Source organism: Trachypithecus francoisi, unplaced genomic scaffold (genome assembly GCF_009764315.1).
Source record: "Trachypithecus francoisi isolate TF-2019V2 unplaced genomic scaffold, Tfra_2.0 Lachesis_group0, whole genome shotgun sequence".
In the NCBI taxonomy this organism is placed as follows: domain Eukaryota; kingdom Metazoa; phylum Chordata; class Mammalia; order Primates; family Cercopithecidae; genus Trachypithecus; species Trachypithecus francoisi.
The window spans coordinates 155,274,762-155,300,462 of record NW_022681453.1 but is presented as its reverse complement, the minus strand read 5'-3'; the positions used below and the strand labels follow the sequence as shown (position 1 = coordinate 155,300,462).

The 25,701-nt window shown below is 43.8% G+C and overlaps 1 protein-coding gene across 3 annotated transcripts in view; it reads right to left on the bottom strand.

The window, feature by feature from the left end:
- Window positions 1–25,701, bottom strand: part of PIK3CB (phosphatidylinositol-4,5-bisphosphate 3-kinase catalytic subunit beta) — a 186,307-nt gene that overhangs the window by 149,057 nt on the left and 11,549 nt on the right. The window lies entirely within an intron of this gene.

Here is a 25,701-nt window from a genome sequence, read left to right as displayed (position 1 = left end):
AGACCTTAGCACTGCCCACCTCACTAAAGTCATCAACCCAAGATCTCTAACACTAGTCCCCTTGAAAAAGGATATTTTCTCCGTAATTCCATGTTGCTTCTCTCAGGGTCAGGGTCAACTTTTTCTCCTCTAGCTATACAAATCCTCCTGTCTCTTCTGAACAAAAGCCTCACCAAGCCAGGCACAGAGATGTAAGCCTGTAATCCAGTTACTTGGGAGACCAGAGGATCACTTGCGCCCATAAGTTCAAGACCAGCCTGGGCAACATGGCGAAACCCAATCTCTACTAAAAATACAAAAATTAGCTGGGCGTGGTGGCATATGCCTATAATCCCAGCTACTCGGGAGGCTGAGGCTATGCTGTTTGAACACCCTCCAACTCTGCGTCTCTGCTTCAAATCTTACTTTTTTTTTTTTGAGTCTCACTGTCGCCCAGGCTAGAGTGCAGTGGTGCGATCTCAGCTTACTGCAACCTCTGCCTCCCAGATTCAAGCAATTCTCCTCCCAAGAGGCTGGGATTACAGGTGCCTGCTACCACACCCAGCTATTTTTTGTGTGTGTTTTTAGTAGAGATGGGGTTTCACCATATTGGCCAGGCTGGTCTTGAACTCCTGACCTTGTGATAGGCCCATCTCGGCCTCCCAAGTCAAATCTTACCTCTACAATTAATGCGCACCATATCAACCAGAATGTACCTTGTACAGCATAAATCAGATCACTGGAGTGATCTGCTTAAAACCTTCCAAAGGCTTCCTGCTGTAACCCTACCTGCATTACAACTATGAACTACTAAGACCCTACATGATATTAAAAATGACCTACCCTATATGAACTGGTATCTGTCTACAACTAACCTCATCTTTTTTCTTTTCTTGTTTTTTTGTTTGTTTTTGAGACAGTGTCTTGCTCTGTCACCCAGCCTGTTGTGCCGCGGCATGATCACTGTTCACTGCAGCCTCAACCTCCTAGGCTCTAGGGATCCTCCCACCTCAGCCTCCCTAGTAGCTAAGACTACAGGCATGTGCCACCATGCCTGCCTAATTTTTGTTATTTTTTGCCGAGACAGGGTTTTGCCATGTTGCCCAGGTTGGTCTTGAACTCCTATGTTCAAGCAATCCACCCACTTCGGCCTCTCAAAGTGCTGGGATTACAGGCATAAGCCAACATGCCAGGCCCTGACCTCATCTGCTTTCCTCTTCATTCAACTACTCTCTAGCTTTACTGGTATATTTTCTCTTCCTCACATTTTGTTACTAATGTAGGGCTCTTGTACATGCTGTTCTTTCTATTTGCAATGTGCTGCCTCCAGGTCTTCTGCCACTTCATAACATTTATGTTTTAACTCAAAGTTACCTCTTCTAAGAGGCATTCTATACAGTCTCACAGTCAATATAGCAACCTAGGTCATTATCTACCACATTACTTTATCATCTTTATAATATTTATTAATAATCACAATTCTCATTTATTAATATAAATATTTCTACTGGAGAATAGAAAAGTCTTAAGGAGGCCGGGCGCGGTGGCTCAAGCCTGTAATCCCAGCACTTTGGGAGGCTGAGACGGGTGGATCATGAGGTCAGGAGATCGAGACCATCCTGGCTAACACGGTGAAACCCCGTCTCTACTAAAAAAATACAAAAAAAACTAGCCGGGCGATGTGGCGGGCGCCTGTAGTCCCAGTTACTCGGGAGGCTGAGGCAGGAGAATGGCGTAAACCCAGGAGGCAGAACTTGCAGTGAGCTGAGATCCAGCCACTGCACTCCAGCCTGGGCGACAGAGTGAGACTCCGTCTCAAAAAAAAAAAAAAAAAAAGAGAGAGAGAGAAAGAAAAAAAAAAAAAGAAAAGTCTTAAGGATAACTTTTAACCCATGACACTATTTTTTTTTTTTAAACAGAGTCTTTGTCACCAAAGCTGGAGTGTAGTGGTGCAATCATGGCTCACTGCAGCCTTGACCTCCTGGACTCTAGGGATCCTCCCACTTCAGCCTCTTGAGTAGCTGAGACTACAAACGTGCGCCACCACACTCAGCACTTTTTTGTGTGTGTGTGTGTAGGGATGGGGTCTACTATGTGGTCCAGGCTGGTCTCAAACTCCAGGGCTCAAGCAATCCTCCCACCTCAGGCTCTGAAAGTGCGGGGATTACCAGCTTGAGCCACTGTACCCAGCTACAACTCTATTATTATTGAGATGGAGTCTCACTCTGTCACCCATGCTGGAGTGCAGTGGTGCAATCTTGGCTCACTGCAATCTCCATCTTCTGGGTTCGAGTGATTCTACTGCCTCAGCCTCCTAAGTACTTGGGATTACAGGTGTGCGCCACCACGCCCAGCTAATTTTTTTTTTTTTTTTTTTTTTGAGACGGAGTCTCGCTCTGTCGCCCAGGCTGGAGTGCTGTGGCCGGATCTCGGCTCACTGCAAGCTCCGCCTCCCGGGTTCACGCCATTCTCCTGCCTCAGCCTCCCGAGCAGCTGGGACTACAGGCGCCCACCACCTCGCCCGGCTAGTTTTTTGTATTTTTTAGTAGAGACGGGGTTTCACCGTGTTAGCCAGGATGGTCTCGATCTCCTGACCTCGTGATCCACCCGACTCGGCCTCCCAAAGTGCTGGGATTACAGGCTTGAGCCACCGCGCCCGGCCAGCCAGCTAATTTTTATAGATTTAGTAGAGAGAGGGTTTTGCCACGTTGGCCAGGCTGGTCTTGGACCTCCTGACCTCAGGTTATCTGCCCACCTAGGCCTCCCAAAGTGCTGGGATTACAGGTGTGAGCCACTGTGCCCGGCCTATTTTTTAACTTTTCTATTAATTCTCAATTATTTCAAAATCACGTACATATAAATTTCACACTAAAACAGAACAGATTCAGGAAGCATTTTAAAAAATCCCCCATGCCCTTTCTTCGTACTCAATTTATTATGTAGGATGTAGCCCGCTTATTACAATAAGTTCAATAAAAGTTTACCTATTCTCAAACAGGTAATTAGGGGTAAGACTTCTAACAAAATTCTCTAGGCACAGTAAAAATGAAATGAGAAGTCAAAAAAAGCAAGTAGAACAGGTACCCATAATAATGAAATGAGGTGATATAGCAAAAGTATTATTTTTTTTTGTCTTTTTTTTTTTTTTTTTTTTTCCTTTTTGTGGAGAACGGGGTCTCGCTGTATTACCCAGGCAAGTCTCGAACTCCTGGGCTCAAGCTATCCTCCCGCCTCTGCCTCCCTGAGAGCTGGGACTACAGGCGTGAGCCACCGCACCCGGCCAAGAGTATTATTTTTAAAATAACAATAATCTACACAGGAATGAGCAGCTGTACCATAGTAATTTGTATCAAATATCAGAGCCTCCCCATTTTATGTTCACTGTGTGCTTCTGGATCATGCCACAGCCATTATCAATGCATTAAATGGATAAAATTACCCATATTCAACGTTGTAAGCATGACAGAATAGGTATATGTTTACAGTTGAAAACAGTCACAGGCCAGGTGCAGTGGCTCATGCCTGTAATCCTAAAGCTTTGAGAGGCTAAGGAAGCAGGATTGCACAGCAGTTGGTGGACAGCCTGGACGACATAGCAGATCTCATCTCTAAAAAAAAAAAAACTAAAAAATTAGCTGGGCGCAGTGGCTCACACCTGTAATTCTAGCACTTTGGGAGGCCAAGGCAGGGGGATCAGGAGGTCAAGAGATCATCCTGGCCAACATGGTGAAACCCTGTCTCTACTAAAAACACAAAAATTAGCCGGGCATGGTGGCACATGCCTGTAGTCCCAGCTACTTGGGAGGCTGAGGCAGAAGAATCACTTGAACCCGGAAGGCAGAGGTTGCAGTGAGCTGAGATTGGGTCACTCTGTCTCAAAAAAAAAAAAAAAAAGGAAGAAAGAAAAAAAAATAGCTCGGTGTGTTAGTACACACCTGTAATCCTAGCCACTTGGGAGGCTGAGGCGGGTGGATCACCTGAACATAGTTCAATGCTGCAGTAAACTATGATGGTGCCACTGAACTCCAGCCTGGGCAAAGAAGCAAGATCCTGTTTCTAAAAACAAAAACAAAAACAAAAAAGAAGAAAAAGAAAGAAGGACAGAAAAGGGGGGCCAGGCACGGTGACTAAACACCTATAATCCCAGAACTTTGGGAGGTCGAGGTGGGTGGATCACTCGAGGTCAGGAGTTCAAGACTAGCCTGGCCAACATAGTGAAACCCTGTCTCTACTAAAAATACAAAAAAAAAAAAAAAAAAATAGCCAGACATGGTGGCGGGCGCCTATAATCCAAGTTACTCAGGAGGCTGAGGCAGGAGAACTGCTTGAACCCAGGAGGTGGAGGTTGCAGTGAGCCGAGATCGCACCACTGCACTCTAGCCTGTGTGACAGAGACTCCATCTCAAAAAAAAGAAAAAAGAAAGAAAGAAAAGGGAAGGGGGAAAGCAGAAAGGGGAAAGGAAAGAGGAGGAAAGGAAAGGAGGGAAAGAAGTTGGGAGGGAGGGATTCTCATCTCTATTAAGATATTACAAGTTACCTTGCCTGTGGAAAACTCCATTATTAATTTGTGAGGGAAAAAAAAAAAGAGAGAAAAATGGTCAAATAATGTTAGTATTGTTATTTAAAAAAAAAAAAGTTACGGCCAGGTGCAGTGGCTCACGCCTGTAATCCCAGCACTTTGGGAGGCTGAGGCGGGTCGATCACGAGGTCAGGAGATCGAGACCATCCTGGCTCATATGGTGAAACCCCGTCTCTACTAAAAATACAAAAAAATTAGCCGGGCGTGGTGGCAGGCGCCTGTAGTCCCACCTACTCAGGAGGCTGAGGCAGGAGAATGGCGTGAACCCAGGAGGCAGAGCTTATAGTGAGCCGAGATTGCGCCACTGCACTCCAGCCTAGGCGACAGAGCGAGACTCCGTCTCAAAAAAAAAAAAAAAGTTTGGACCTTCCAGAGCTCAGGGACCTCTCGGGGTCCCCATACTGTATTTTGAGTACCAATCCTGCTCTACTTTGTGGTCCACAATACCCTAGATAGGATCTATATCTATCACTTGTATTTACCCCAACATATCAGAATTATCTGTTCATTTGCCAGTCTCTCTTGAAGTTTCCTAAAACTAAAACCATGAGCCATGAACCTTCTTCAACTTTGCATCCCCAGTGCCTCATACAGCACACAACACATATCCTCTCAATACATGTTGGATATAGGAAAATATTCATACACTCTAATATATTAATATAAAGGTGTATGTGAATAAAGCGGAGTTTCCCATGGCCAACTCTTTAGCTAAAAGAAATGTACAAAAGAAAAATCTTATGATAAACTGACAGCAATGTCAGAAGTAGAATAAAAGATACAGTCAAACCTGGTATGACCACATTAGATCAGACCTTTTCAGGAAGTTTAGCCCTGAGGGAACAAGGAAAGCAGATCCTAAAGGGCATCTTAAACTGTAAACAAACACCCACTGCTCTAGTCTTCCACCAGAATAAAAAGTATCCACCTCTGCAAGCAGACAATTAAACCACTGTTTTTAAAAAGGTTGGGAAGGGAGGTGGTATCAAGGCAGGGAGAGTACCAGAGACTGGATGACTAAGAAAGAACATAAACAAGTATCCTCAACTTATGACACTTATGTACATTTTAAATTTTGTCAAATTAGAATATGACAAAACACATTTTCCTGTCTTTATTTGCATTAAAGTTTTTAAATCAATGCCTCTTTCCATTTATAAGAATGACCCCCATCCTCCCAATCCAAGTAAACAACAACATGATAGCATTACTGAACACAGGACACACATTTGCCTCTCTTGCTTATTATTACATGTGGCCCAGTACCTTGATGCTTAACAAATATATCTAGATTGTTCATTAATTGGATATCTGAAGCAGCACTTGGGCCAAGGGAAAAGAATTCCTTTTGCAGAAAAGTCCTGGGATGAGGCGGAGGCAAGGTGTCATACAAGCCAAGACACAAAAGAAGCTCTTGGAAGAGGCTCAGGCGTGAAGGGAAAATTCTATGCTGAGTTTTACCACAAAGGCACTAGGGAAGTCACTGGAGCTGATGGCCTCCTTCTCTGGGCCTCCATTCTCAAACACAACATGAAGCTCTAAAATGCTTAGCTCTCTACCTTGATTTTCAGAAAGTCTCTGTGGCTCGTCTATCTAGGAAAGCTCCAGGCTCTCAGGAGAATAAATTTGACATTCCAAAGGTGTGAATTTTGACCAGAATCAATTCACTGGAGGCCCACATCAACACAGCAAAGCATTCAATTATTGTTAGATAATTTACAAACAGGTTAATACTGTTTCCACATCTTCTAGATAAGAAAATAGGTATAGAAGCAACTTTACAGGCCAGGTGCAGTGGCTCACACTTATAATCCCAGCACTCTGGGAGGCTAAGGCAGAAGGACTGCTTGAGCCCAGAACAACATAGCAAGACTCCACCTCTACAAAAAATTAAAAAAAAATTTTTTAAATAAAAAAAAAGTAACCTCACAAATCACTTGACCTCTTATAGAGAAAAAATACATTAATATTTTATTTTAAAAAACAGGCCAGGCATGGTAGTTCATACCTATAATCCTAGCACTTTGGGAGGCCAAAGCAAGAGGATGGCTTGAGCCCAGGAGTTCAAGACCAGCCTGGGCAACAGAGCAAGAGCCCCTCGCTACAAAAAAATTAAACATCAGCCAGGCGGCTGAGCGCGGTGGCTCACGCCTGTAATCCCAGCACTTTGGGAGGCTGAGGTGGGTGAATCACGAGGTCAGGAGATCGAGACCAATCTGGCTAACACAGTGAAACCCTGTCTCTACCAAAAATACAAAAAAATTAGCCAGGTGTGGTGGTGGGCACCTGTAGTCCCAGCTGCTCGGGAGGCTGAGGCAGGAGAATGGCGTCAACCCAGGAAATGGAGTTTGCAGTGAGCCAAGATCACGCCACTGCACTCCAGCCTGGGAGACAGAGCAAAACTCCATCTCAGAAAAAAAAAAAAAATCAGCCAGGCAAGGTGGCACATGTCTGTAGTACCAGCTACTCAGGAGGCTGAGGTGGAAGCATCACTTGTGCCCAAGAAGGTTGAGGCTGCAGTGAGTCGTGATCATGCCACTGCACTCAGCCTGAATAACAGAGTGAGATCTTGTCTCAAAAAAAACAAGAGCAAAAAGTCTGGAAACTATGGCTTTTAAATTAAGTGGACACAACGATTATTCTCATCTGATATTCTTAACAACTCTTAAGAACAAAATCGACGTGTCGCCAGGGCCGAACCAGGAGTCTCTCCTTGGGCGCTACACTAGAGCAGAGTACGAGTCTGAGGCAGAGGGACTCATGGCAGGACAAGCGTTTAGAAAGTTTCTTCCACTCTTTGACCGAGTGTTGGTTGAAAGGAGTGCTGCCGAAACTGTAACCAAAGGAGGCATTATGCTTCCAGAAAAATCTCAAGGAAAAGTATTGCAAGCAACAGTAGTCACTGGTGGATCGGGTTCTAAAGGACAGGGTGGAGAGATTCAACCGGTTAGCGTGAAAGTTGGAGATAGGCCGGGCGCGGTGGCTCAAGCCTGTAATCCTAGCACTTTGGGAGGCCGAGACGGGCGGATCACGAGGTCAGGAGATCGAGACCATCCTGACTAACACGGTGAAACCCCGTCTCTACTAAAAACTACAAAAAAAAACTAGCCGGGCGAGGTGGCGGCGCCTGTAGTCCCAGCTACTCGGGAGGCTGAGGCAGGAGAATGGCGTGAACCCGGGAGGCGGAGCTTGCAGTGAGCTGAGATCCGGCCACAGCACTCCAGCCTGGGTGACAGCGCGAGACTCCGTCTCAAAAAAAAAAAAAAAAAAAAAAAAGAAAGTTGGAGATAAAGTTCTTCTGCCAGAGTATGGAGGCACCAAAGTAGTTCTAGATGACAAGGATTATTTCCTATTTAGAGATGGTGACATTCTTGGAAAGTACGTAGACTGAAATAAGTCACTATTGAAATGGCATCAACATGAAGCTGCCCATTCCACTGAAGTTCTGAAATTTTTCATTATGTAAATAATTTCCATATTTCTTTTATAATAAACTAATGATAAAAAAAGAACAAAATCGCTGTAAAATAAGCTAAAATGTAAATCTAAATCACTAAAGGCAAGACGCAACTGCTTAAGAATTCTTAATTTTACAATTTCTTTCCAAAGTATACTGTAAGTAGCCTTTAGAAAACTCAGCATGGCAGGGCACGGTGGCTCACGCCTATAATCCCAGCACTTTGGGAGGCCAAGGTGGGCGGATCACAAGGTCAAGAGATTAAGACCATCCTCACTAACAAGGTGAAACTCCGTCTCTACTAAAAATACAAAATAATTAGCCGGGCGTGGTGGCGGGCACCTGTCGTCCCAGCTACTCGGGAGGCTGAGGCAAGAGAATGGCGTGAACCTGGGAGGCGGAGCTTGCAATAAGCAGAGATCGTGCCACTGCACTCCAGTCTGGGGGACAGAGCGAGACTGTCTCAAAAAAAAAAAATGGATTTAGGTTGTACATCTTCCTTTTTTTTTTTTTTTTTTTTGAGATGGAGTCTGGCTCTGTTGCCAGGCTGGAGTACAGTAGCGCAATCTCGGCTCACTGCAACCTCCGCATCCCCAGTTCAAGCGAGTCTCCTGCCTCAGCTTCCTGAGTAGCTGGGATTACAGGCATGCCCTACCACACGTGGCTAATTTTTGTACTTTTAGTAGAGACGGGGTTTCACCACAGTGGCCAGGATGGTCTCAATCTCTTGACCTCCTGATCCTCCCACCTCGGCCTCCCAAAGTGCTGGGATTACAGGCATCAGCCACCGCGCCCGGCCCCATCTTCCATTCTTCCCCTTACAAAAAGAATCAGAACTTCCTTAATTAGATCAGCAGAGCAATAGTTTCTTCAAGATTGAGAAAGCTGTGCTAATATAATTATACACATATCAATGGTTTATTTATTAAATCTTCAGTGATTTTTCAGACTCTAAGAGAAATCAGCCAGGTGAGGTAGCTTACACCTGTAACCCAGCACTTTGGGAGGCCAAGGTGGGCAGATCACTTGAGGTCAGAAGTTCGAGACCAGCCTGGCCAACATGGCGAAACCCCGTCTCAACCAAAAATACAAAAATTAGCCAGGTGTGGTGATGCACTCCTGTAGTCCCAGCTACTCTGTAGGCTGAGGCAGAATTGCTTGAACTCAGGAGGCAGAGGTTGTAGTGAGCTGAGATTGCACCACCGCGTTCCAGCCTAGGCGACAAAGTGAGACTCCATCTCAAAAATAAAAATAAAAGATCACTGTTATATTATTCACCCACATGATAACTAAACATGCTCAGCAGAACAGGGAGTTCCAAGAGTGACATAGTTGTATTAGACAACGCTAGAACTGAAGAGAGGAAGCTCTGAACCTCAAAGAAATTGAGGCCTGCTTATTCAGGATTGCTCTAGAAAAATTAGACTTGAAAAGAGACCAATGGAAGGTAAACAGCTAGAATGGCCAGCAGCAAAATAAGCTTGTATTAGGAGAATAGTGAAAAAATAAAGACTTCTTAGATGGGAATCACCCTGGGAAATAAGTCAACTTGCCAATGGTGATACTGCATACAGCTGGACATTGAAGAATACCACTCTTAAATACAAGAAACTGGAATATTGCAGATTCTAGGCAGGGGCTAAGAGGTTTACTCTCCATAATAAACTTGTATTTTTAAACTTTATACTATGTGCAAGCATTCCACAGCTTCTATAGCTTTTTGCAGTAGTGTCCTCAAATACATAAATTATATGCATACATATAGATATGTTAACTACTATTATAAATATGAGCCACTTATTATAGAAAATATGTCAATTTGCCTTCATTGTTTCTGGTCACAATCTGTATCTTGGGATAATACAGCATATGAACCAAATGTTTCAAAGTCAAATCTAAATCTTATTTATCCAGGCCCTATAACCCTAGCACTTTGGGAGGCCCAGGCAGAAGAACTGCAGAACTGCTTGAGCTCAGGAGTTCAAGACCAGCCTGGGCAACATGATGAAACCCCGTCTCTACAAAATATAGAAAAATTAGCCACGTGTGGTGGCACGCACCTGTAATCCCAGCTACTCAGGAGGCTGAGGCACAAGAATCACTTGAACATGAGAGGTGGAGGTTGCAGTAAGCCGAGACTGTGCCACTGCACTCCAGCATAGGCAACAGAGTGAAATCTGTCTCAAAAAAATAAAATAAAATAAAAAATAATAAAATAAACCTTATTTATCCATTATAGCACTGCTTGTAATGGCAATACACTATAAACTTTCTTAAAGTTTGTCAATAGAGGACTGGTTAGATGCACTATGGTACATCCACATAATGGAATGTTGTACAGCTATAAAAAGAAAGAAAAGTCCAGGCATGGTGGGAACAGTGGTTCACACCTATAATCCCAGCATTTTGGAAGGCCAAGGTGCGAGGATCACTTGAGTCCAGTAGTTCAAGACCAACCTGGGCAACATGACAAGACTTCATCTACACTAAAAATTTTAAAACTTAGCCAAACATGGTGGTGGCACCTGTAGTCCCAGTTACTTGAGATGCTAAGGTGGAAGGATCGCTTTTGAGCTCAGGAGGTTGAGGCTGCAGTTGAACTATGATAATGTCATTGCACTACAGCCTGGGGAAGACAGCAAGACCCTGTCTCAAAAAAAAAAAAGTCTGGCTTCCAAGATGCCTTCTCTTACTAGTCCAGCTCACACTGACCTTGATCACCTCATAAATTCGAGGGTTTTTTTTAAAAACACAATTAAGCACTATACCACATGCTGCCTTTAGTGCTGATTATTTTTATTATATATGTCATGTTCCCTCAATCAGATTGAGGGCCAGGAAAAGACAGATTTTTTTTTCTCCTTGTGACATATGGTATTTGAATTCCAAAATTAACAGAGCTTCTTATCCACTGCTCAGCAAGTTCCAAAATTTCATTTTACCATTTCTTTTTCTAACTATAAAACTTATGACAGAACCCCATGTCCCATCCAAGAAATTAAAGGGGGGAAAATATATTACTTATTAACAACAGTCAAAATCTCTGTTAAAAAAAGTTCAAAAAACGGCCGGGCGCGGTGGCTCAAGCCTGTAATCCCAGCACTTTGGGAGGCCGAGACGGGCGGATCACGAGGTCAGGAGATCGAGACCATCCTGGCTAATACGGTGAAACCCTGTCTCTACTTAAAAATACAAAAAAAAACTAGCCGGGCGACGAGGCGGGCGCCTGTAGTCCCAGCTACTCGGGAGGCTGAGGCAGGAGAATGGCATAAACCTGGGAGGCAGAGCTTGCAGTGAGCTGAGATCCGGCCACTGCACTCCAGCCTGGGTGGCAGAGCAAGACTCCGTCTCAAAAAAAAAAAAAAAAAAAAAAAAAAGTTCAAAAAACAACCTCTCATGTAATATGTAAACCTATAAAACATTTAGAAGGCTGGGTGCAGTGGCTTACACCTGCAGCCTCAGCACTTTGGAAAGCCAAGGCAAGATCATTTGAGCCCAGGAGTTCAAGGCCAGCCTGGGCAACAAGGCGAGACCCTGTCTCTACAAAGAAAAATGCAAAGAGCCAGGTGTGGGAATGCACACCTGTAGTCCCAGCTACACAAGACGCTGAGGTGGGAGGGTCGCTTGAGCCTGGGAGGCAGAGGTTACAGTAAGATGAGATCATGCCACTGCACTCTAGACTAGACAACAAGCGAGACTCTGTCTCAAAACAAAAAAAAAAATTAGGAGAAAATCTAGGCCCTCTCTCTTTCTCTCTCTCTCTATATATACACACACACTATATATAATAATGTTTTATATGAATATAAAAGTTTTATATGTGAATATATTATACTATATATATATACTAATACATTTTATATATTTAAAAATATTTATTTATTTCTGCTATTTAAAGGGAAAATCTAATTGATCTTGAGTTTGGCTGAGTTTTCAGACAACACCAAGAAGCAAAATCTATGAAAAAAAAAAAATAGGTAAGCTGGTCTTTATTAAAACTTACGACCAGGTGCGGTGGCTCAAGCCTGTAATCCCAGCACTTTGGGAGGCCGAGACGGGCGGATCACGAGGTCAGGAGATCGAGACCATCCTGGCTAATACGGTGAAACCCTGTCTCTACTTAAAAATACAAAAAAAAACTAGCCGGGCGACGAGGCGGGCGCCTGTAGTCCCAGCTACTCGGGAGGCTGAGGCAGGAGAATGGCATAAACCTGGGAGGCAGAGCTTGCAGTGAGCTGAGATCCGGCCACTGCACTCCAGCCTGGGTGCAGAGCAAGACTCCGTCTCAAAAAAAAAAAAAAAAAAAAAAAAAGTTCAAAAAACAACCTCTCATGTAATATGTAAACCTATAAAACATTTAGAAGGCTGGGTGCAGTGGCTTACACCTGCAGCCTCAGCACTTTGGAAAGCCAAGGCAAGATCATTTGAGCCCAGGAGTTCAAGGCCAGCCTGGGCAACAAGGCGAGACCCTGTCTCTACAAAGAAAAATGCAAAGAGCCAGGTGTGGGAATGCACACCTGTAGTCCCAGCTACACAAGACGCTGAGGTGGGAGGGTCGCTTGAGCCTGGGAGGCAGAGGTTACAGTAAGATGAGATCATGCCACTGCACTCTAGACTAGACAACAAGCGAGACTCTGTCTCAAAACAAAAAAAAAAATTAGGAGAAAATCTAGGCCCTCTCTCTTTCTCTCTCTCTCTCTATATATACACACACACTATATATAATAATGTTTTATATATGAATATAAAAGTTTTATATGTGAATATATTATACTATATAATATATACTAATACATTTTATATATTTAAAAATATTTATTTATTTCTGCTATTTAAAGGGAAAATCTAATTGATCTTGAGTTTGGCTGAGTTTTCAGACAACACCAAGAAGCAAAATCTATGAAAAAAAAAAAAATAGGTAAGCTGGTCTTTATTAAAACTTACGACCAGGTGCGGTGGCTCAAGCCTGTAATCCCAGCACTTTGGGAGGCCGAGATGGGCGGATCATGAGGTCAGAAGATCGAGACCAGCCTGGCTAACACGGCGAAACCCCGCCTCTACTAAAAAATACAAAAAACTAGCTGGGCGAGGTGGCGGGCGCCTGTAGTCCCAGCTACACGGGAGGCTGAGGCAGGAGAATGGCGTAAACCTGGGAGGCGGAGCTTGCAGTGAGCTGAGATCCGGCCACTGCACTCCAGCCCGGGCAACGGAGCAAGACTCTGTCTCAAAAAAAAAAAAAAAAAAAAAAAAAAAAAACTTACAACTTCTGGCCGGGCACGGTGGCTCATGCCTGTAATCCCAGCACTTTGGGAGGCCGAGGCGGGTGGATCATCTGGGGTCAGGAATTCAAGACCATCCTGGCCAACATGGTGAAACCCCATCTCTACTAAAAATACACAAAAAAGTTAGCCAGGCATGGTGGTGTGCACCTGTAATCCCAGTTACTCGGGAGGCTGAGGCAGGAGAATCGCTTGAACGCGGGAGGCGGAGGTTGTAGTGAGCCGTGACTGAGCCACTGTACTCCAGCCTGGGGGACAAGAATGAGACTTCGTCTCCAAAAAAAGAAAATGAAAAGCCAGATATTTCACTATTGGAGTAGGAGTTTACAGCCGTTAAACAAGAAGAGGAAGCAAAAGTGGACTGGAGTTAGAAACATCAGTATAAACTAATGTTTAGCTTAACATAGATATAGTTAAATATGGAAAAATTTACAGACATATGTATATAGTGTTCACATATATTTCCTTGCTCTATCAGCTGAGAGAGCTTAGAACCAGATACCCCAGTAGTAAAGAGTGCACATTATGGTCAGCTCTTAGTTTCTAACACTGTTCTCCAATAAAAGGGACCAGTTCCCTTGTAGAAATGACTGATCCTAGGATGAGGTAAGAAATACACAAAGTAAGCCTTGAATATCTTGTAGTAATGTAAAGTAAAAAAGTGCTCAAACACACACACACGAACACACACACACACACGATAGGAAATCGTCAAAGGGACACAGGGCAAACTGAAAGAGCTCCCAATGGCCAAAGCTAAAATATTCTGAGCAACAAAGTAATGAACTATTGGATTATAAACCAAAGTACAAAATATATACTAGTCTACACTGATATAAGTAAATGATTAAACAAATAAATGGGAGGGGAGAATAAATCTCCCACACAAAATTGCAAATAATTTGTGTAGATACACCACCCATCAAGGAAATGAACTATAACGCCCCACTCTTTTAAGTGTGAGCTTCACATAGTGCCTTCCTTCCAAAAAGTGTAATATGAAAAGGAGAGGGAAAGAGTAACTTTATAGCAGGGAAACCTAACAAACTACCTCAGTCAGTCGATCAAGGACAACATCAACAATGATAATTCATTTTTTAGTATATACTTTTGATATGTCAGAAAAATGGCACTTTACCTCTGTGGTCTCCCTCTCAAAAATCCGTAATTCCAGTATAATCATTTAAAAAAAAAAAATCAGAAAAATTCAATTGAAAGACATTATGCAAAATAACTGACCAGTATTCCTCGGAACTGTCATGGTCACCAAAAACAAGAAATGTCGGCCAGGCGCAGTGGCTCACGCCTATAATCCCAGTACTCTGGTAGGCCAAGATGGACAGATCACAAGGTCAGGCATTTGAGACCAGCCTAGTCAACGTACCAAAATTCTGTCCCTACTAAAAATACAAAAATTAGCTTGGCATGGTGGTGCATGCCTGTAATCCCAATTACTCAGGAGGCTGAGGTAGAACTGCTTGAACCTGGGAGGTGGAGGTTGCAGTGACCAGAGGTTGCAGTGAGCTGAGATTGTGCCACTACACTCCAGCCTGGGTGACAGAGCGAGACTCTGCCAAAACAAAAAGTCTAAGAAACTGTAATGGCACCACTAAGGACAACTAAAAAATATTGTTGAAAAAAATACATAATTGGTAAAATTGGAAAATAAACTATATATTAGGTAACAATACTGTACCGATGTTAAATTTTCTTTTTTTTTTTTTTTTTAGCTTTTTTAATTTGGTAGGGTTTGACCCAGGAATAACAGTCCATGATTCTGAAGGTGATGATGTTTTCTTGACTCAGGTATGACGTGTTCATCCTTCTTTTGCTGTACGAATGACAGTCTTGGTGGTTAGAAGTACAAGGTAAGGTCCTTCCCAGGCTGGCTTGAGTTTTCCTTGTTTTTTTTTTTTTTTTGAGACAGAGTCTCACTCTGTCACCCAGGCTGGTGTGCAGTGGCACGATCTCCACCTCCTGGGTTCATGCCATTCTCCTGCCTCAGCCTCCCAAGTAGCTGGGACTACAGGCGCCCGCCACCACGCCTGGTTAATTTTTGTATTTTTAGTAGAGACAGGGTTTCACCGTGTCAGCCAGGATAGTCTCAATCTCCTGACCTTGTGATCCGCCTGCCTCGGCCTCCCAAAGTGCTGGGATTACAGGCGTGAGCCACCATGCCCGGCCAATGTTAAATTTTCTAAATGTAACTATACTATTGATATGCAAGAAAATTTCTACAGATAAACATAACAATTTAGATGGATCTTCAGGGAATTATGCTGACTGGAAAAAAAAACCGGCTAAGCATGGTGGCTCACGCCTGTAATCCCAGCACTTTGGGAGTCCAAGGCAGGAAGATCACTGGAGCTCAGGAGTTTAAGACCAGCCTGGGCACTGTGGCAAAACCTTGTCTTTACAAAAACTTTAAAAAATTAGCTGGGTGTAGTGGCACATGCCTGTAAGTCCCAGCTACTTGGGAAGCTGAGGTCAGAAGATTGCTTGAGCCCAAGAGTTTGACGCTGCAGTAAGTTATGATCATACCACTGCACTAAAGCCTGGGCAACAGGGCAAGATCGTATCTCTAAAAGAAAAAAGCCAAGCTCCCAGATGATTTCATTTATATAACATTCTTGAAATGACAAAATCATAAAGATGGAGAACAGATTAGTGGTTGCCAGAGGTTAGAAAGGGTGGAAGGGAGGTGACTGGGGATATAAAAAAGGTGGAATGAGAGATTTTTTTTTGAGACAGAGTCTTGCTGTCACCCAGGCTGGAGTGCAGTGGCACTCCTGCCTCAGCCTTCCAAGTAGCTGGGACTGTACTCATGTGCCACCACGTCTGGCTAATTTTTTGTATTTTTAGAAGAGACGGAGTTTCACCATGTTGGCCAGGCTGGTCTTGAACTCCTCACATCAGGTGAATCACTTACCTCAGCCTCCCAAAGTGCTGGGATTACAGGTGTGAGCCACCATGCCCAGCCAGAATGAGAGACTCTTGTAATGGAACTATTGTGACTTATTGTGGTGGTGGTCACTCAAATCTATACATATAATAAAACTGAATGACCTAAATACACAATGAAATAAGTGAATATAAAACTGGTGAAATTAGAGTAAGATATATGAACTATATCCAAGTCAATTTTGTGGCTGTGATATCTTTCCATAGTTATGCAAGATGTTACCACTGGAGTATTATGGGTAAAGGATAATGGATTCCTCTGTATTATTTTTTACAACTGTATGTGAATCTACAATTATCCCAAAATAAGAAAAAAACATTTTTTCAGTGTTGTCTAGAACTGAACATCATTCCTTTTTAGGAGGGGCTACAATTCTACCAATGCTATTTAGGACCACATCAGCTTTTCTGTCAAGAGAATCCCTCAGCTCTAACCCAGCATTTCGTACTCACAGACTATGGTTCACCCAGACAGTTTAGACACACTTAAGTAATACAGTTCCCAAAGATTTAAACAACCTCAGAGTCAATGCTAAGTTAGCTTGTTCAAGCTAAATGTTTCTAAGACCAAAGTCTTTCTTCAGTTTAATTCGCACATGATTAAGGGCCTACTGTACTTTTTTTTTTTTTTTTTGAGACGGTGTCTCGCTCTGTTGCCCAGGCTGGAGTGCAGTGGCACAATCTTGGCTCACTGCAAGCTCCGCCTCCCATGTTCACACCACTCTCCTGCCTCAGCCTCCTGAGTAGCTGGGACTACAGGCGCTGCCACCACGCCCAGCTAATTTTTTGTATTTTTAGGAGGGTTTCACCATGTTAGCCAGGACAGTCGTTTGTTAGCCAGGACAGTCTTGATCTCCTGACCTCATGAGCCTCCCGCCTCAGCCTCCCAAAGTGCTGGGATTACAGGCATGAGCCACCATGCCCAGGCGATTAAGGGCCTACTCTATACCAGGCATTATGTTAAGTATTTTAGTGGTGGTGGTGGCAGAAATTAAATTATACGAGACATTACAAGAGATGATTCCTCACCCTCAGGTGGGGTAAACAATTAGATACGAGCATTCCAAAGAAATGGGGTAAAAGCTAACAAAGGTATAAGATACACAAGTGGGGCCCTTACCACAACCTAAATGGTTTGGAGGAGGAATACACCTGGGCTGAAAAAGGCTGAATTAAGAGCCAAGTTGGGGATAGGGAAAGGAGCAGAAAGCTTTCTCAATGTGGATCCTATATTAACAGCTCTACATGAATCAACACATGATGAGATGATGAGGTACAATCCCATCTATCCCATTTTTAAGAGGACATGGAGGGACAGAAAGAAAAGACAACTTGCCCAAGATCACATGACTAATAACTATAAACTCAAACAGTCTGGTTCCAAGACAGTAATAGAAAGATTGAGTCGGGTGGATGCTGTGGCTCATGTATGTAATCCCAGCACTTTGGGAGGCCAAGGCAGGAGGATTACTTGAAATTAGGAGTTCAAGACCACCCTGACCAAAATGGTGAAACCACGTCTCTACTAAAAATATAAAAATTAGCCAGGTGTGGTGGTGGGTGCCTATAATCCCAGCTACTTGGGAGGTTGAGGCAGGAGAATCACTTGAAGCCGGAAGGGGGAGGTTGCAGTGAGCTGAGGTCACACCACTGCACTCCAGCCTAGGTGACAGAGTGAGACCATCTCAAAAAAAAAAAAAAATTGAGTCTTGGATTTCAATATCAGCCTTTGGAAGACCAGGGCTATTTCACTCCTATTCTTTATTCCTCTCTCCTTAAATATCTCTTCTCTTTACTTTTTCTAGCTCTCTCTAGATTTCCCCAACTCTCCACCTTCCTTCCTCCACTCAACGGTTATCCTTTGTCTCTGTCTCCACACATATGTTCCAAAGGTTGATCTCAAATTTGGCCATATTAAACTAGTCAAAACCACACAGGCATGGCTCACATCTGTAATCCCAGCACTTTGGGAGGCCGAGGTGGGCAGATCGCTTGAGCTCAGGAATTCTAGATCAGCCTGGGCAATATGGCAAAATCCCATCTCTACAAAAAACACAAAAATTAGTCTGGTGTGGTAGTGTATTCCTGCAGTCCCAGCTACTCTGGAGGCTGAGGTGGGAGGATGCCTTGAGCTCAGGAGGCAGAGGTTGCAGTGAGCCACGATTGTGCCACTACACTCCAGCCTGGTGACAGAGCCAGATCCTGTCTCAAAAAAAAAAAAAACTAGTCAAAACTGTAACAAAAGATTACAAACTCTTAATGCCTGGTGTTACAAAAGAAAAATAAAAAAAAAGAAGAAAAATAATTTAAAAAAAGATTCAAAACAATTTAAACATCCATTCATATATAAATACAGAAAAAAAAGTTACATTGACACAATACAAAGCAGTCCTGAAAAAAGAATAAAGCAGTTCTACACCTATAGATACATGGTATCAAATATATTAAGTGATAAGAGAAGACATAGAATAATGAGCATGCTATGCTGCCATTTGTGAGAGTGGGGATTTACATGTATATACTGATAAATTATTCATAAATGCACAGGTTATCTCTAAAACATACAGTAGTAGTACACAGTATACAGGAGGATGTGTGCAGGTTACATGCAACTACTACACCATTTTATCTAAGAGACTTGAGCACCCATGGATTTTGACGTCCACAGGGAATCCTGGAACCAATCCTTCACAGATACCGAGAGATAAACTGCATTCAAATAAATAATTATGCCCTTAGCCTGGTGCCTGCACAAAGAAATCCTCAATACATGGCAGCAACTGCTCCTCTTTTTAGGTATTTTTCACTCACACACACACACTCAGTGGTAATCTTTTTACATATTTGAATAAGGTAGTTAAAAATCACAAGGTGGGTGGGGTGCAATGGCTCATGCCTGTAATCCCAGCACTTTTGGAGACCAAGGCAGATGGATCACTTGAGCTCAGTAGCTCGAGACCAGCCTGGGCAATGTGGCGAAACCCCTATCTCTACAAAAAAATACAAATATTAGCCAGGCATAGTGGCGCATGCCTGTGGTACCAGCTATATGGGAGGCTGAGGTGGGAGGACTGTTTGAGCACAGGAGGTTGAAGCTGTAGCGAGCCTGGGCAACAGAGTGAGACCCTGTCTCTAAAAAGTAAATAAAGTAAAATAAAATAAAAACCAGCCGGGCCTGGTGGCTCACGCCTATAATCCCAGCACTTTGGGAGAACGAGGCAGGCGGATCACCCGAGGTCAGGAGCCTGGCCAACATGGTGAAACCCCATCTCTACTAAAAATACAAAAATTAACGGGGCATAGTGGCAGGCGCCTGTAATCCCAGCTACTCAGGAGGCTAAGGCAGGAGAATCGCTTGAACCCAGGAGGCCAGAGGTTGCGGTGAGTCAAGATCCCACCACTGCACTCTAGCCTGGGGACAAGAGCGAGACTTTGTCTCAAATAATAATGATAATAATAATAAATAAATACTTAAAAAATAAAAACAAAAACCACAAGGTGACAATTTCACTGGAGATTGTCAGTTAATTGCTAGTAACAATGAGTCTACCCTCACTGTGAAGTCACCAAATGGTATCAAGAATTCTGAGAGTTGCCGGGTGCGGTGGCTCAAGCCTGTAATCCCAGCACTTTGGGAGGCCGAGACGGGTGGATCACGAGGTCAGGAGACCGAGACCATCCTGGCTAACACGGTGAAACCCCATCTCTACTAAAACATACAAAAAACTAGCTGGGCGAGATGGCGGGTGCCTGTAGTCCCAGCTACTCGGGAGGCTGAGGCAGGAGAATGGCGTAAACCCAGGAGGCGGAGCTTGCAGTGAGCTGAGATCTGGCCACTGCACTCCAGCCTGGGCGACAGAGCGAGACTCCGTCTCAAAAAAAAAAAAGAATTCTGAGAGTTTATTCACTTCATTTGGGTGAGCAGATGATGTACCATAATAGGACCAATCCATGACTAATATTACAGAGAATTAAGTACACAAAAAATCATTCTGAAAAAGATCTAAACCTTAGAGGTCCTATTTATTTCCCTATTTTCAGCACAACTTAAAAGCATAGTAATTGGCTGGGAGCCGTGGCTCATGCCTGTAATCCCTGCACTTTGGGAGGCCGAGGCAGGTGGATCACTGGAGGTCAGGAGTTCAAGACCAGCCTGACCAACAAGGAGAAGCCCCGTCTCTACTAAAAATACAAAAAAAAATTAGCCGGGCCTGGTGGCACATGCCTGTAATCCCAGCTACTCAGGAGGCTGAGGCAGAGGTTGCGGTGAGCTGAGATCACGCCATTGCACTCCAGCCTGGGAAACAAGAGCGAAACATCACCTCGAAAAAAAAAGTAGAGTTATTAAAGTATGCTGGTAGAGAAGAGTATTAATTAATCCTTGCAGGCCCCTAAAACTACTGAGCCAAAAACATAACCAGGTAAAGAGGCAATGCAGCAACATAAAACGTAGATGCTAGTAGGCTGGTGGCCCAATTCAAACCTTGATGCTAGGGGAACTCACAAGTAAAACTCATTACTTTATATAAATAAAGCACTGGGCAAGAATGTACAGGAAGTAAAAGGTATACGATCTAGAAAGGGAGACAGGTACACTAACACAAAAAACTATTAGCTAGGCACAGTGGCTTGTGTCTCCTGAGTCACCAGAGGCTGAAGTGGGAGGTTCACTTGAACCCTGGAGTTTGAGGCTGCAGTGAGCTATGACTTTGCCACTGCACTCCAGCCTGGGTAACAGGATGAGATCCCATCTCTAAAAAGGAAAACAAAAGCTATTAAATAACTGAGTTTAAGATGGGGCTGGGCGTGGTGGTACATGCCCGTAGTCCCAGCCACTCAGGAGGCTGAGGTGGGAGCTATCGATAGCTTGAGCCTAGGAGTTCAAGTCCAGCCTGGGTAACAGAGTAAGACTCTATCTCTATTTAAAATAATAGTCAAGACGGAAACTCTTATTTAGTGATTCAGTCTGACCAGAGAATAAAATCATGGAGGTCCTGACTTCATGACTCCCTATTATTCATTGCCTCCAGCCTGCATACAGCCATGCAGCCATCTCCATCCTGGAATTCTCTTGCTCAAAACCCAATATGCTCCTAAATGTCTAAAATCTAACTCCTCTGCCTGGCAGTCAGGCAGAAACAAAGAACTGTGTCATCAAGTTATGGCTCCAGCTCATTTATTCACTGTGTGACCTTGGGAAAGTTCCCTTAACTTCCTTTTTCTTATTTGTAAAACAAGATGGTTTAACTATATGCTCTTTAATGTCCATTTCAGCTATAAATTCCACTTGTTCAAGCAACTCTACAGTTCATAATGCCTCAGCTTTTGTTCTAGTCAAACAACTCTACCTCCCTTTTTGGCTCATCTTACACCTTTATCCTATACACCTCTCCGCCTCACTCTCTCCTCTCAGGCTAGAATGGCCTCCTTTTAGTTCCTCCAAAATGCCAGGCTCCCTCCTGCTAAAGAGCCTTGCCACGTGCTGCACCCCCACATCCCAGCAGTCCTTCACCTTCAGCCATGTTAGACCCAATGCTTCCTTTTTTAAAATAATATTTCATAACATCCCTTTACCATTTGAAACAAAATGTATACATAATACAAACTAAACAAAATTAGTTACACATATGTATATGTTATATAGAGTCTTAACTGTAATATAAAGGAGAAATAAAAGGAATATAACTTAGCACAAAATTATATATATGCTAATGGTAAATGCTCTGGTACAACTACATTATAAGTCATAAAAAAGTAGTCAAACCTTGAACCTAAACTTAAAATTACTGAATATCACAGCTGCAAAGGCAGACTGATGTGCACATATTGCCTTGGTGATTAAACATCACTACCGGGTCGGCTGCAGTGGCTCACGCCTGTAATCCCAGTACTTTGAGAGGCCAAGGTGGGTGGATCACAAGGTCTGGAGATCGAGACCATCCTGGCTAACATGGTGAAACCCCGTCTCTACTAAAAATACAAAAATTAGCCAGGCGTGGTGGCACATGCCTGTAATACCAGCTACTCGGGAGGCTGAGGCAGAAGAATCGCTTGAACCCAGGAGGCAAAGGTTGCGGTGAGCCAAGATTGCGCCATTGACCTCCAGCCTGGGTGACAGAGTGAGACTCCGTCCCCCCCAAAAAAAAATAAATCACTACCAACATATGCCACTGGTGACATAAATTTTAGAAAGATAACTCTTGGTAAAGTTCTGAACAAACCAAAGCATAATCTCTTCTAGAAGATTTCCAAAGAAGGTGAATTCTGGGAAAACTGAATATTAAAACTATGCCATTTTTATATTTTGTTTATGTGTAAAATGAAGTTAGGATTTAGGCCAATGGTTTCAACCTGGGCTATACATTAGAATAAGAAGGAAATTTTTAAACAATACTGATGCTGAGGTATCATCTCAAAGATTTTTATGTAATTCGTATGAGTTACAGCCTCATCATCTTTTAAAAACTTCCCAAGTAGGCCAGGAATGGTGTGGCTCACACCTGTAATCCCAATACTTTGGGAGGCCAAGGTGGGCAGATCACTTGAGGCCAGGAGTTTGAGACCAACCTGGACAACATGGCGAAACCTCATTTTCACTAAAAATACAAAAATTAGCTAGGCATGGTCACAAGTGTCTATAGTCTTGAGCTACTTGGGTGGCCGAGGCAGGAGAATCGCTTGAACCCGAGGCAGAAGCTGCAGTGAGCTGAGATTGCGCCACTGCACTCCAGCCTGAGCAACAGAGCAAGACTCTGTCTCAATCAATCAATAAAACCTTCTCAAGTGATTTTGATGTGCAGCTAGAGTTGAGATCCACTGTTACGGACTAAAACAAATAGGTGTTCACCTATGTGAAGTGAAAATTTATGATCTTACAGGACACAAAACAAATCTTTGCTTTGCAAGACTGTTGCACACTTTATGTTACTAAGGCTAACATGACTGGCCTTTGCACACTAAATACTAATACATCCCCCAATAACTGTACAAGCTAAAATCGTCCCCTGCTCTCATTTCTGAAACAGTCCCTAAACATCAGTCCCAACCCCAGATGAGAAACACTGACCTACATAATTCACCCTTCACATTTCAATTCAAACATCACCTCCACTAGGAAATCTTCCCTAAACCTCCAGACCACATCAGAATTTCCTGTTAACAGTATTATTACGTTACTCATTAATAGGAATAAATGTAATAACAATGATAGCATTCCCCACATGTTGTAACCACACCTTTGTGGTTTTTTTTTTTTTGAGACAGAGTTCCCCCCTTGTTGCCCAGGCTGGAGTGCAATGGCACAATCTCAGCTCACCGCAACCTCTGCCTCCCGGGTTTGAGCCATTCTCCTGCCTCAGCCTCCCAAGTAGCTGGGATTACAGGCACGCGCCACCACGCTGGTCTAATTTTGTATTTTTCGTAGAGACAGGGTTTCTCCATGTTGGTCAGGCTGGTCTCAAACTCCTGGCCTCAGGTGATCCACCCACCTCGGCCTCCCAAAGTGCTGAGATTAAAGGCATGAGCCACTGCGCCTGGCACCTTTGTGGTTTTTTAACCTAACTGATTTATGTGGTAAAATGATTTCACATCAGTACATAAACACTTTCTTCATTGTTTATTTATTATAAACAATATGCAACAAATAGCCTTCACCATACATCATTTTCTACACATGTGAGTATACCAATAGGATAATGCCTACAGAAAAAATTAATGGGGGCCAGGCACAGTGGCTCACACCTGTAATCCCAGCACTTTGGGAGGCCAAGGCAGGCGGATCACGAGGTCAGGAGATCAAGACCATCCTGATCAATATGGTGACACCCCGTCTCTACTAAAAATACAAAAGTTAGCTGGGCATGGTGGTATATGCCTGTAATCCCAGCTACTACGGAGGCTGAGGCAGGAGATCCCTTGAACCCAGGAGTCAGAGGTTGCAGTGAGCTGAGATTGTGCCACCGCACTCCAGCCTGGTGACAGATTGAGACTCCATCTCAAAAAAAAAAAAAAAGAATTAATGGTCAGGGCCAAGCAGGGTGGCTCACACCTGTAATCCCAGCACTTTGGGAGGCCGAGATGGGCGGATCACGAGGTCAGGAGATCGAGACCATCCTGGCTAACATGGTGAAACCCTGTCTCTACTAAAAAATACAAAAAACTAGCCGGGCAAGGTGGCGGGCGCCTGTAGTCCCAGCTACTCGGGAGGCTGAGGCAGGAGAATGGCATAAACCCGGGAGGCAGAGCTTGCAGTGAGCTGAGATCCGGCCACTGCATTCCAGCCTGGGCGACAGAGCGAGACTCCGTCTCAAAAAAAAATACAAAATGAAGACCCGAAATCCAGAAGCTCCTCAGTTAGAAAAAATATTAATAGCCTACGGGTGGTGGCTCATGTCTGTAATCCCAGCACTTTGGGAGGCCAAGGTGGGTGGATCATCTGAGGTCAGGAAGTCAAGACCAGCCAGGCTAACATGGTGAAACCCCACGTCTGCTAAAAACACAAAAATTAGTCGGGAGTGGTGGCAGGCACCTGTAATCCCAGCTACTTGGGAGGCTGATGCAGGAGAACCGCTTGAACCTGGGAGGCAGAGGTTGCAGTGAGCCGAGATCGTGTCACTGCACTCCAGCTTGGGCAACAGAGTGAGATTCCATCTCAAAAAATAAAAATAAAATAAAAATTTAAAAAGGAAAAATATTAATAATGGAATGGTGGGTGAAGGTGCACATCAAGAGTTAAGACAACTTGGGCAGGTGCTTTGGTTCACGCCTGTAATCCCAGCACTTTGGGAGGCTAAGGCCGGCAGATCACTCAAGCTCAGAAGTTTGAGACTAGCCTGAGCAACATAGCAAAATCTTTCTCCACGAAAAATACAAAAAGTAGCCAGATGTGGTAGCACACACTTATAATCCCAGATACTGGGGAGGCTCACTTGAGCTCAGGAGGTCCACACTACAGAGAGCCAAGATGGTGCCACTGCACTCCAGCCTGGGTGACAGAGCAAGACCCTGTCTCCAGAAAAAAAAAAAGAATTCCAGTTGGTTATCCCCAGGAACTCTCGCTCAAAATTTAAGGGGAATGATAACTATTTAGCTCATAAATACGGAACTTAACTTTTGAAAATATATAACTAGGCCGGGTACGGTGGCTCCTGCCTATAATCCCAGAACTTTGGGAGGCCAAGGCAAGCAGATCACAAGGTCAGGAAGGGCAGATCATGAGGTCAGGAGTTCGAGACCAGTCTGGCCAATATGGTGAAACCTCATCTCTACTAAAAATTACAAAAATTAGCTGGGTGTGGTGGTGCACACCTGTAGCTCCAGCTTCTCGGGAGGCTGAGGCAAGAGAATAGCTGGAATCTGGGAGGCAGAGGTTGCAGTGAGCCAAGTTCGTGTCACTGTACTCCAGCTTGGGCAACACAGTAAGACTCCAACTCAAAAATAAAAGAAAA